At 42.8% G+C, this 13366-nt stretch overlaps 1 protein-coding gene and 1 non-coding gene across 4 annotated transcripts in view; one reads left to right on the forward strand and one right to left on the reverse strand.

The window, feature by feature from the left end:
• The window catches only part of SecS (Sec synthetase), a 203652-nt gene that overhangs the window by 171106 nt on the left and 19180 nt on the right, over positions 1 to 13366 (forward strand). The gene's annotated exons all lie outside the window — the stretch shown is intronic.
• LOC145395117 (5S ribosomal RNA) lies at positions 10895 to 11013 on the reverse strand. Its single transcript, XR_013896547.1, has one exon. It is a non-coding gene; the product is annotated as a 5S ribosomal RNA (ribosomal RNA).

Genomic DNA, 13366 nt, shown 5'->3' on the forward strand with positions numbered 1-13366 from the left:
CCTGATGTCGTACCAGAGCACAAGCATGGCAGTGAAAAGAAAAGGACAACTTCAAGAGGTAAAGATATGCTTCTGAAGAGGGAAATAATCAAGAATCCTCGACTGACAGCAGCAGAACTGAAGAGAATGCATCCCCAGCTGTTACAAGATGTCTCAATTCAAACTATCCAACACCGCTTTCAGAAGGAGCTGGGTTTGACAAACCGTACTACAACCAAGAAACTGCTTCTCACTGACCGCATGAAGAAGCAGCGCATTCAGTTTGCCAAGAAGTATGCATACTGGACATCGGATGAGTGGAGAAAAGTTATGTTTTCTGATGAAAGCACATTTCAAGTGTTCCAGGTCTGTTCTGCCGAGGTTCCTCGCCCTGCCTCCCGTAGTCGATATGACCCTGCATACGTGGTACTAGCTGTTAAGCACCCACAATCAGTAATGGCATGGGGGTGTTTCTCAGGTGAAATGGCAAGGGGAGGTCTCTACTTTCTTCCCAAGAACTTGATGATGAATGGTGACTGTTACATTCAAGTTCTGAAAGATCATTTGTTAAACTTTTTTGCTATTCATGGGTGCGACTTTTTCGTGGACGATTTAGCTCCATGTCACAAGTCAAGGAAGATGACAAAATGGATTCAGGATAATTGGATTGAGGTCCACGACTGGTCTGGCAACAGTCCGGATCTAAATCCAGTAGAAAATTGCTGGGCAATGTGAAGAAAATCATGGCAGAGAGAAGACACCCAATCTGGACAACCTCAAGACTGAACTGACAAATGTTTGGTGCAAAGAAATGTCCTTAGATTATTTTAGAGATCTAAGTGATTCCATGCCAAAACGCATCCAACTGGTCCTGAAAAACAGGGGAAACATGATTTCATATTAATGAATGGCATTTCATGAACAAATATTGTAATATACTGTACTGTGATTCTGTATTTTTTAATACCTTGTTGGGGGAGGTCCTAAGTCAATTTGTGGTTGCTGTACTTTTCCTTTTCCATCCTGTTACTTTTTATTATTCTTCTTTTCACTTCAGGTGGCTTGATATTGAGTGTCAAGTCCAATGGTTTCCTGTAACCCAGGAAACCATTTAAACTGCAGGGTGGTAACAATATAACCAATTTGTGGGGTGAAATGGAGACTTCTGTGGTGCCCCTGTTAACTGGGTAGAGATGCAAATGCAGCATCCATCCAGGAACCAAATCTCCATTCTGTTCTCCGTGCTTTGCTATGGTGATGCATTGTCAGCTGCAAGGGAATATGATTCAGTGCACGGGACAGCCCAGCAGGGATGGTTGCTTCTCTGCTCCTGATAGGTCTTCTTGGCCAGACAAGCTGGGGTTGATCAATAATATCATCAGGTAAAATTCAAGCTGCAGCTAATAAGATGATGCGAACTTACAAGCCACAACTGCGGTATGGAATAGGGTAACTATGTACTTGTGTGCAATCCAAGTAGATGCTGTGGCAAAGACTGTCAATGCATAGGTGTGTTACACAACTTTATTAAGCCAGAAAACATTGCATGGGATTTTTTTTTTTTTTTTTAAATAGAATCACAAAGTGCAGCCTGGGTTTTTGGCTTTCAAGGACCCTGAGGTCTCAGACTTTGCTGTGACATCTAATGAGCAGATTGTTTTGAAATCAGAGAAACCTGAGTTTGTGAAGGGAAGACTCATATTTAAAGATAGTCAAACCCCGCTATTTGCGGGAATTATGTACCAGACCCCCCCTCCCCTCCTGAATGGGTGAAATCCATGAATGATCCATACCTTGTGCAGAAATTACTGGTTTCACTGTTTAAACTATTCCCATTACCTACAGACCCACTGTGAGACCTGTAAATGCATTTTATGGCACATTAATACTGTACTTCCAAAAAAGACAGTACAGGATGATACACAAGCCAGTCTGGGTACTGTACAGTGTACAGTCATTCCTCCCCTAACGCTGTTTGCTGTAGTGCGATATTGTTCAAACACGGCACAATTTTGCGGAAGGAAATAAACATTCTAATGTGGGCACTGTTAGCATAATGCGGTAATTTGATCCGGACGGGCTGTGACGACTGATGTGATGTGTGTCACACATCCTCACAATACTTGACGTCATCGCCTGCCAGTCACGCTTTGCCTTTCTCGCTCCCAGCCTCCCAACCAATCAGGACCCGCCTACCTCCCTCTCACCTCCTGCGTTCCCCACTCAGCTCACTCCTACCCATGCCATCCTCCCCAGCTTGCCTTGTGTTGATAGACACACTCCCTGCATTATCGCCATGTCGCATTTTTCCCTGCTCAGTATGGCTTCACTCAGCAGTGAAGTGTTAAGTCAAATCCTGAGTTGAGCTGAGTCTCTCAAGGAGTTCATCTTTGACAGCGATCCTTCCCTTGCAAGAGATAACAATGTGATTAAGCAGATTGTTGATGCAGTCAGCATCTACGTTTATATGCACACCGACCAAGTAAACCATTAACTGTTACTGATCGCTCATTACTTCGCCAGACAAGCTACGGCTGGTCTACACCAAGAGGATATCCAGCGACAGTAGGACGAAGAAGCTATGGAGGGCCTAGAAAGTGATGTTAGGAGTGTTGCTAGTAAAATAGACTGAAGGATTTTAGCATGTGTCCTCCCCCTCTACATTATCTCTGGCGACGTGTGTCTGCTCTTCTCCTTACATAAGGTACAATAAATAAAAAAGTCCTATTGACCTAATGTATTTTTATAACCATATTAATGGTTTTAGGAGGTTTAAATTGGGGAGTACCAAAAAAATTGCACCACGGGGGGGGGGGGGATGCGGAAGGAAATAAGGGTTTTCAAAAGTCCCTGTAATGCAATATTTGCCTAACGTGATGTCAATGCAGAAGCAAATGCTCGCATTAGGGGACTGACTGACTGTACTCTACTCATCCATGTGATGATGTAATACACTGTTCTCTCATTCATACCAAAATGTCGCACAACAGCCGTGAACGACTGCCCGGCACGAATCATGTTCAGCAATTTCACTTTCTGCTTAGGCCTAGCAGCAGGTGCATCCTGAGCAGCACGCTTAGGACCCATTTTTCACAGGGATAAAGAATGGAGTTGATTAACGAAACCATAATAACAACCAGAACACGTATGGATGCACAATCCATGAGATGAACTGAGAGAGAATGAGCACGGTGACATATGATGGTTGTGATGAAATACCAAAGCACCAGCCATTTAACAAATTGTTACTTTACATTTAATTGGAAAATATTATAATTTGTATCTCCACATAGGTTCATACACACCTAATTATCAGAAATCCGTTCAAAATTTTGTGTTTAATTTAAAATATGCCAAAGTTAGAGAAGCTGTTTTTGCCTCTATCATGACAGACTTTTCTTTTGTATAAATATTGATTTACAGTGCAAATCCAAAGGTGAATGTAGGGAAGAGTAAAGTTATGGTGTTCGAGAGAAATGTAGTCACTGAATGTACAGTGAGGTTGGGTTAGGAGGAAATGGAAAATATGAGTGCATTTAAGTATTGTACTTGGGTAGTGTGATGAGTAAAGATGGAAATTTAGAGGGTGAAGTGCTTGAAAGGGTACAACAAGGCAGAAAGGTTGCTGGTTCTTTGGAAACAGTGATAAGAAACAGGGAAGTGAGCATGGAAGTGTAAAAGTTACTGAATGACAGTATTGTTAAACCAACTCTAACGTATGGAAGTGAAGCTTGGACCTTGTTGGAAGGTTGCAAGTCAAAAATGAGGGCAGTGGAAATGAATTATTTGAGAGAAGCATGTGGGGTCACATGGAGAGACAGACTGTTAAATGAGAAAGTGAAGGAGCATTGTGGACTGGATGTGGATGTGATAGGAAGCATTAGGAGAAACACATTGAGGTGGTTTGACCATGTGGAGTGGATGGAGAGTGAGAGACTGATGAGGAGAGTGTATGTGAGTGAGGTGGAGGTGGGGGGGAGAGGGAGGGGAAGGCCAAGGTTGAGATGGAGGGATGGAGTGGAGAGGTATATGAGAGAGGGGTGTGTGAGCTGGGAGCAGTGCACTGAAATGACGGGGAACAGGACGACATGGAGGCAATTTGTTTGTGGCTACCCCTTATGGGATTAAGGCGTCTTGCAATAGATAGACAATGCAGATATATCACTTTGTACACTAAATCAGTATTAATGCAAAACAGAGGTCTGTAAAGGCGTGTTGACAATTAGAAGGGGTTAATATCCACTAACTTCAGCACGTTTTAACTCATTAGGAACGTTTGGGCAAATATGAATTGGAGCAGATGGGAGACGTGGAAGGTGTGTGTAAGATATTTACAGAAGAAATATGTGCAGCATGTGATGTGGTGTGTGGAAGGAAGAGAAGACGGAGGGGGGTGCAAGGAACAGCGTGGTGGACTGAAGAGGTGAAACAGGCTGTGGCACAAAAGAAGAAAGCATACAATGAATGGATGAGAAATAGGGGCGTGGAAGAAGTTGAGAGGCGGAAGAGAGAGTTATATGTGGAAAGAAAGAGAGAGGTGAAAAGATTAGTAAGAGAGAGTAAGAAGAGAGTGGATGAGGAATTTGGAAGGAATTTGAGTGTAAAGTGGAGGGACTGTAAGAAAATGTTCTGGAGAGAAGTGAAAAGAGTAAGACAGGGTGGAAGTGAAGTTAGCAGGGGAGTGAAAGATAAAAATGGTAGATTACTAGTGGAGAAGGGAGAAAAAGTGAGCAGATGGAGAGAACACTTTAAGGAATTGTTGAACGTAGAGGATGGAAGTAATGCGAGTATAAGTGGCTGGGGAATGGCTGGGAGAAGGAGGGAGGTGAGAAGACAGGAAGAAATCAGTAGGATAGAAGTTGTGGAAGCAATGAAGAAAGTTAAATCGGGAAAGCCCCAGGAATTGATGGAGTGTGTGGTGAAATGCTGAAGCATGGGGGAGAGATAGTAGTAGAATGGATGTGGAAGATGTGCAGATTGGCCTGGGAGGAAGGTAGAGTCCCAGAGGATTGGAAGTCAGGTATAATTATTCCCTTGTACAAAGGAAAAGGGGAAAAAGAAGTGTGTGGTAATCATAGGGGCATTTGTCTTCTTAGTATAATAGGAAAAGTGTATGGTAGGATACTTATAGACAGAGTTAGAGAAAGAACAGAGAAATTAGTTGGAGAAGAACAGGGAGGCTTTAGGAAGGGAAGAGGTTGTGTAGATCAGATATTCATTCTTAGAGCTTTAGTGGAAAAGTTTCTAGAGAAGGGAAAGAAGTTGTATGCGGCTTTCATGGATTTGGAGAAAGCATATGACAGGGTAGATAGACAAGGATTGTGGAAAGTGTTAAGAATATATGGAGTACATGGGAAGTTGTTGAATGCTGTGAAGAGTATGTACGATGGTGCGAAGGCTGCAGTGCGTGTGGACGGTGAACTGAGTGAATTTTTCTCTTTGAAAGTTGGTTTGAAACAGGGATGTGTCATGTCTCCATGGTTGTTCAATCTGTACATGGATGGGGTAATAAAAGAGGTACAAGGTAGGGTAGTGGATGTTGGAGTGGCCCTGGTGAGAGAGGATAGTGTTTGGAAACTCCCTGTACTGTTGTTTGCAGATGATACTGTGTTGTTGAGTGAAGACGAAGGGGAGCTGCAAGGCTTGGTGGATGAGTTTGAGAGAGTGTGTAAGAAACGGAACCTAAAGGTGAATGTAGGGAAGAGTAAAGTGATGGTCTTTGAGAGAGGTGAAGTTAGTGAATGTACAGCGAGGTTGGATGGTGAGGAATTGGAAAATGTGAGTACGTTTAAGTATTTGGGTAGTGTGATGAGTAAGATTATGCAGATGATATAGTTTTGATTTGTGATGGGCCAGAAGAGATGCAGAGAGTGTTGGACTGTTTGGTGAGTGAAGGTCGCAAGGTGGGTTTGGTTATTAATTGTGGAAAAACTGAAATAATCAATATGAATATGGAAAATGCGCAGGAATGTGTAATTGGAGGTATGGTTGTAAAGCAAGTTGATAGGTTTAAATATTTAGGTACTTATTTAGCCAAGGATGGTTCTTTGAACTTTGAATTCGAGGAAAGGTTAAAGAAGGCTAATCAGGCAATGGGAATGCTTAAAAATATTTGGAATAATAACAATTTTTCTGTGCATACAAAAATCAAACTTTATAAGGTAATGGTTAGGAGTATCTTAATTTATGGACACGAGTCTTGGTACAGCACAGTGACTATGGAAAATAAATTCTTGGTGTTTGAAAATAAAGCACTTAGAAGAATATTAGGAGTTAAGTGGTGGGAAAGGATACCAAATAGTAGAATTAGAGAAATAACGGGAGTGCAGCCGATCGATAAATATGTTAGATTCTCACGATGGAAGTGGCTAGGACATGTGTATAGGAGACAGGGAATAGTACGAGGTACACCAGGGTGGGTGGCACTTGGTAGGAGAGGTAGAGGAAGGCCAAAAGAGACGTGGGTGAGGACAATGAGACGGGAAGCTGGAGATGAGTGTTGGGGAGATCTTGAGGAGTTAGCACAAGATAGGATGTGGTGGTGTGAGTTCATCGAGGCCCTATGCATCCCCGAGGGTGCCACAGGAAATGATTGATTGATTGATTGTGATGAGTAAGGATGGAGGTTTGGAGGGTGAAGTGCTTGAAAGGGTGCAGCAGGGAAGAAAGGTTGCTGGTTCTTTGAAAGCAGTGATAAGAAACAGGGAAGTGAGCATGGAAGTGAAAAAGTTACTACATGACAGTATTGTGATACCAACTCTAACGTACGGAAGTGAAGCTTGGACATTGTTGGAAGGACACAAGTCAAGAGTGAGAGCAGTGGAAATGAGTTATTTAAGAGGAGCCTGTGGAGTCACGTGGAGAGACAGGCTGACGAATGAAGATATAAAGGAGCGTTGTGGTGTGGATGTGGATGTGATAGGAAGCGTTATGAGGAACACACTGAGGTGGTTTGGCCATGTGGAGAGGATGGAGGGTGAAAGACTGACGAAGAGAGTGTATGTGAGTGAGGTGGAGGGGGGAAGAGGGAGGGGGAGGCCGAGGATGAGATGGAGGGATGGGGTGGAGAGGTATATGAGAGAGGGGGGTGTGAGTTGGGAGCAGGGCAGTGAAATGGCAGGGGACAGGGCGACTTGGAGGCGATTTGTTTGTGGCCACCCCAAATGGGATTGAGGCGTCTGGCAATAGATAGATAGATAGATTTTTTACTGGATTTAAGATAAGTGGATGTGTATGAACCAATATGGTGATAAAAATTAGAATATTTTCCAATTAAAAGTGCCAATTCTGTAAATGACCACAGCTTTTCCTCTAACATTCTCTCTGTAGAACATCACCTCTCCTCCTCTAAACCTCACCTTCTCTTCCTGCCTGAGACTCAGCTGTCTGAGGCAACTGACAGCATACCCTTTTCTGTTTACTCGTACTTTCTCTATACTCATTTAAAAGCCAATGGTGGCTGTTGTGTATATGTACGCAACGATTTATCTTGCTCTCATGTTCCTGAACTTGATTCTTCTGAATTCTATACTCTTTGGCTTTGGCTTTCTTGTCATTCTCTGACTAAATATATCTGCGCTGTTTACTTATTTCATAATTCTACTGACTATGAAAGATTCTTCGACTGTCTTACTTCTACGATGGAGCACATTCTATCCATTTCTCCTTTCTCTGAAATCTCCATTCTAGGAGATTTAAATGTTCACCATCACCTTTGGCTTTCCTCTCCTTTCACTTATCCACCTGGTGAACAAGCCTACATCTTTTCTATCCTTAATGACCTAGAGCTGCTTGTACAGCACCATACCCGTATCCCTGACCGCCTTGGAGAGAGCTCCAACATACTTGACCTCTTTCTTACAACTAATCCTTCTGCATACACTGTTAATCTTTCCTTTCCATTGGGCTCCTCCAATCACAACCTAATTACTTTGACCTGTCCAATTGCTCCGGTGCGGCCTGTGGATCCTCCAAAGAAACATTGACTGTGGCACTTCGGAGCTGTGGATTGGGAAGCCCTCAAGCAATACTTCTTTGATTTTCTCTGGAATGATTATTGCTTCCAAGGCTGGGAGCCATCTGAGTGTTCATTGCACATTACGGAGGTTATTCTCTCGGGCATGGAAGCATACACTCACTTCTCATATCCTATGGCTAATGCAAGAAATCCTTGGTTTAATCACGCTTATTCTAATGCTGTTCGTAACAAGGAGAGGGCCTATAAAAGGTACCAGAACCAACCCTCCCCTGAATCAGATCCTGCTTATGTTTCTGCCCGGAATTGTGCTAAGTTTGTACTTCGCTGTGCTAAAAATAATTTCATCCGTACTAAATGCTCTCAACTCTCCACCTCGAATTCTTCCTGCTCCTTCTGGCACCTTGCCAAAAACATTTCTAACAACTTTACCTCATCATCCTCCCCTCCTCTTTTCTATTCTGATGTCTCTGTAGCTATTTCTTTTACTGATAAAGCAGATCTCTTCGCTCAGATTTTCTCCTCCAATTTCATCTTAGACGATTCCAGTAGGTGGTAGGTGGGGACGTCCATCATCCACCCACTTAGTTTTTAGGGTAGCTGTACATCGAGTGGCAAGCCAAATGATTTCCTGTAAACCAGGAAATCATTTACAACGCTGCGTGGTAACCTTATAACCAACCTACACGTGTTCCCTATGTGACAGCAAGTGGGTTGGCAGAGGGTTAGTGCCCCTCCCCGGAAAACAACTAACTAAAAATACGAACAAGAAGCCTTGGACCAGGACTGACCAAAAGATGACGACTAAGGACCGAAAAAAGGACATGATACGGATGGTGACGTGGAATGTAAGGGGTGCAAATGATAAGGTGAAAGAGAGAGAGAGATTCTCCTGGTGCTTGACGGTGCGGAAGTGGATGTATGTGGATTAACTGAAACTAAATGGAGAAGTGAGAGTGTGAGAGAATGGGAGTATGGATGGGGTATATGTGCAGGAGTAGGTGAGAATGAGAGGGCACAAGAAGGAGTGTGTATTGTTGTAACAGATGGAAGGAGAATATAAGAGAGTGTGGATCAGTTGGCTCAAGGATTGTGTGGGTAAGATTGAAAGTTGGAATACAAATGTGGGGGATTGTGTGTGTGTATGCGCCAACGCAAGATCGTGCAAGCAGAGTGAGAGAAGAGTTCTGGACAAATGTGGAAGTGTGCATGGAAAAGTTTGGAAGGAATGAGAGAGTGTTTTTGATTGTTGGTATGAATGGTAAAGTAGGGAATGTGAAGGTGGATGGAGTAGTTGGTGAGTGGGGTGTGCCTGCTGAGATAAATGAGAATGGCAGTGCTTTAGTGGACATTTTTGCCGGGAGGGGGTTGGTGATAGCCAATACCCTCTTCAGGCACAAAATGATCCACAGGTATACATGGTGAGTGATGAGAAGGGTGGACGGTGAACTGAATGAAATGAATGCAGTGATTGATTATGTGTGTGTGGATGAAAGGATGTGAAGATGTGTAATGTGTGCAAGAGCATATAGAGGTTGGTGGAGTGGACTTTCTGTTGGTGGTGGTCAGAATCAAGGTCCAAGTAAAATGGAGAAATAAGGGAAGGGAAGGACGGGAGGAAGGAGTAGATGCAGGGAGAGTGGAAAGGTTCCAAGAGGATCGAAAAAGGACAGAATACAGTAATCCCTCTAATATCCGAACGCCCAATATCCGAACATCCCCACTAACCGGACATAATCCTCCTGGGATCCAATATTCCCAAAATGGGCCAAAAACTGCAAAAAATTAAAAAAAAATCTGACTTTTTTCCCTCCCATAATTTGAAATTCCCGCCTGGCGCCAAACAGCTGTTACACCATGGTCCCTTCACCCCTTCCTTCCTCCCCCTCCCCCCTCCCCTGTCAGGTTGCCATTTGGTATTTTTCATTACCAAGTGTGGGCCAATTTGGTAATGAAAAATTCGTTTGGTAATGCATTAGAATAATGCATTACCAAATGGATTTTTCACATGTATGAGGATACACAGGATGGAGATGGTGGATTGTTTGCTCTCTCTGATTAATCTGCTACCCTACATAGTGTGAAAATAATCAACATGGTGTTAGTTATAAGGAGAGTGATTACATGTATTTCCACTTGTATATATAATTAGTGAAGAATATATGCTAGCTTTACGAATTTGGTAATGAAAAGTTATATTTGACAATGAAAGTTGAGGAGATTGGTAATGTGGCTGTTGCGATCTGGCAACTCTGTTACCCCACCAACATCAACAGTCACAGCTTAACTCCGATGGAGAGCAGATACTCATAACAGTGCAAGCCACAGGTGCTTGTTTTTTGTGAATAAACAGTGAATAAACTGCAATACCTTGCCACTAGAACACACAGGAATTTACAGTGTTGTGCAGTGTTAAGAAATTAGAATTTAGAGTGCAGAGGATTAACTGTGGACTGCAAACTGGCGGTTCAAACCAGTCCAAGACCAAGGGACTTGTAAGTACCCAGAATGTTTAATATTGTATAAACTCACCTCTAAAACCTCATTTTATGGTTCTCTTGCATTTATTTCAGTCTTTTATGTCCCTTATTGGTGTGATTTGGGTCTTAAATAGGTGCTATGCATGTCCAGAGGGAGTTGCATAGGTGTTTTTCAGAGTTAGGGTCCGTAAGTACTAGTCCATAAGCTGGGGCCCAATATCCGGACAGGACCACTATCCGGACCTGCCTATGGCTCTATTGATCCGGATATTGGAGGGGTTACTGTATAAGAGAGAAAAGTGGAGGAACAATTGGGTAAATATGAATTGGAGCAGATGAGGGATGTTGAAGGTTTGTGCAATATATTTTCATTTTTCATTCATTGCCAGATGCCATGTATCCCAAATGTTTTACAGGGAGGGGCACTAATCCTCCACCAACCCCACTTGACACGTAGGGATGCCAACAGCATCTGGTGTTCCCAGGCGGTCACCCATCCAGGTACTAACCAGACCCAACGTTGCTTAACTTCGCTGATCGGACGGGAAGTGGTGTACTCAACGTGGTATGGCCGTTCATAGAAGAAATACAAACACAGAGAATGAAAGTAATCCGAGTATAAGTGGCTGGGGAATGGCTGGGAGAAGGAGGGAGGTGAGAAGACAGGAAGAAATCAGTAGGATGGAAGTTGTGGAAGCAGTGAAGAAAGTCAAAATGGGGAAAGCCCCAGGAATTGATGGAGTGTGTGGTGAAATGCTGAAGCATGGGGGAGAGAGAGTAGTAGAACGGATGTGGAAGATGTGCAGATTGGCCTGGGAGGAAGGTAGAGTCCCGGAGGATTGGAAGTCAGGTATAATTATTCCCTTGTACAAAGGGATAGGGGAAAAATAAGTGTGTGGTAATCATAGGGGCATTTGTCTTATTAGTGTAATAGGAAAAGTATATGGTACGATACTTATTGACAGAGTTATGGAAATAACAGAGGAATTAGTTGGAGAACAGGGAGGCTTTAGGAAGGGAAGAGGTTGTGTAGAGCAGATACAGTGAGTCCTTTATATACGAAAAGGATAGGGACCAAAAAAAACTTTCGTAAATCAAAATTTCGTGTATTGGAACGATTTTCCCCGTTGAAATGCTGCATACATATAAATGGGGGGATGCGTCCCAGGACCCCCTCGGACCCCCACCTAAACTTCACCCCCCCTATTAAGAAGTAAACAATACCTGTATACAATTGTAGGGAAGGAGGTAGCCATATTCTTGTACATCTCCTTTTTCTTCATCACAGTCCCAATGGTGGAAGCAGCAAGGCCTAAAGCGCGCCCAATCTCCGAGACTCCCTGCCCCTCCTCATGAGGTCTTATAATTTCCAATTTCCTTTTCAGAATCAGGGTACAGTGCTGCTGCTTCTTTGCAGTGGGCTTCCCCAATGCTGGAGATGATGCAGGGCACTTGGGAGGCATGACGAAACAATACTAAAAGGTGAAGGGCCGTGAAAATATTCTCACATGCAATGAGGCTGTGAGGAGAGAAGGGACGCGGACTCAATTGAGAAGTGCGTGAAAATTTTTTTTACCAAAGAGGGGTTAATTCGTTTTCTCTCGGCAAGCGAGTGCAGCGCTATGCACCGCGCCCATTTTGAATTTTTCATACAGTATTTCATTAACCCCTTCATAGCTGCCTGCCTTGAACAACACTTCACTGTTTCGGTGTCAGTGACGTTGAGTTAGGGCATTATAAAAAACTGTGAGCAATTACAGGAAGGGAACGAAGGTCACTGGTGTCTGTTCATGACCCTACTCTACCATCCCATTAGTCAGGCGTTCTCTTCACTCCACGCTGATGTTTACATGCTTATGTTACATGTGCCCTAATTTTTAGTAAGTTTCTTTCAGCAAGAGAACATAATTTACCACCCTCAAAAGTCAGAAAAATATAGAAGACAAACTAGAGGAATATGAACTGAATTGGTAAGATCTTTAGGCTGTATGCTTACACAAACGATTATGGGTTTTACAATTTTAAGAGACGATATGGAAGAAAAATGTTTGCTAATCAGAAAAAAATTACTCTTTCGTCCCACATGTTCTCGTAGGTTAGCATTCAGTTCTACATTCTTCGTTCGATATCACTCTTCTCAATACATTTCGGACCGACTGAGCACAGTTATTTCTGCTCCTTAGAGTTAGAGTACATTTACTGCTCATTCTTTTGTTTGTTCTTGTGTGTATGAGTGAAAGAGAGATGACTGATACAAACAATAAAGTATTCCATTATTGCTTTCATAGCTGCTGGCCCTGAACAACGCCTTACTGTACTGGTGTCAGTGACGTTGAGTTAGGGTGAGCTATAAAAAACTGCGAGCAATTATGGGAAGGGAATGAGGGTCACTGGTGTGTTTACACGACCCTTCTCTACCACCTCAAGCTGTCCGGCATTCAAAGTTCACTCCGTCCCAGATATTTTCGGCTGATGTATACATGCTGATGTAACACGCATCTTAATTTTATTAATTCTTACACGAATCATAGCAAATCACAGGATGGGTTAGGGAAAAAAATAATAATAAAAAAAAAAAAAAAGGCCAGGTGTGCCAGATGAGTCTTTTCACATATGTAAGAAAAAGAAATTGATTTTAGAACTTTGAAAAAATGGTCCCAAGGCCGACCACAGGAGCACGCAAATATCTGAACCCACAGCCACTGAGGGGGCTAAACATACGTTTTACTTTAAGCAGTAAAAGCACCTTACCAAATCAGTTCTTCCTGATAGTCTGTTATATTTTTCAGGTTATTTCTGGGTTGGTAAATACAGTAAACGTTTCTTATTAAATCTGTTTCCCCGTCATTTTTTGCTGTTCTGGTGTGAAAACTCACGTTTATTTCGTTAACATAATGGCGGCAAGGACTGTTCTTCCCTAAGTGTTTAACCA

The sequence above is a fragment of the Coenobita brevimanus genome, chromosome 29, assembly GCF_032717465.1.
Source record: "Coenobita brevimanus isolate Jiangsu-jjx chromosome 29, ASM3271746v2, whole genome shotgun sequence".
Lineage (NCBI taxonomy): Eukaryota > Metazoa > Arthropoda > Malacostraca > Decapoda > Coenobitidae > Coenobita > Coenobita brevimanus.